This window comes from Buceros rhinoceros, unplaced genomic scaffold (genome assembly GCF_000710305.1).
Source record: "Buceros rhinoceros silvestris isolate BGI_N320 unplaced genomic scaffold, ASM71030v1 scaffold34750, whole genome shotgun sequence".
NCBI lineage: Eukaryota > Metazoa > Chordata > Aves > Bucerotiformes > Bucerotidae > Buceros > Buceros rhinoceros.
The window spans coordinates 1-339 of record NW_010390722.1 but is presented as its reverse complement, the minus strand read 5'-3'; positions in this window follow the sequence as shown (position 1 = coordinate 339).

The window sequence follows — 339 nt, the reverse complement described above, 5'->3', positions numbered from 1 at the left end:
TTCTTCCAGCCGTTGCACTTGCAGGCGTCGTTGGCCTGGGACGAGGGACAGAGGCCATCAGGCAATGGCTCCGCGCCAAGGCTGCCGCCTTCTCCGGTCAAATAGCTCCCCCCACCAGCAAAGACCCCTTCACCCATCCCACCCACTCCAGCACCCAGCTGTCCTCAGCACCCACCCTGCATGACCTAGCACTCTCCCACACGTCTCCTGTGTGCCACCCCAGCATCCTGCAGATCCCGCCCATGATGTCTTTGCATCTGCCTCATGCAGCTTAGCACCCTCCTCCTGCACCCCCATCCTGCTCATCACCCTCCTCCTGCACCCCTGCCTCACTCAGCA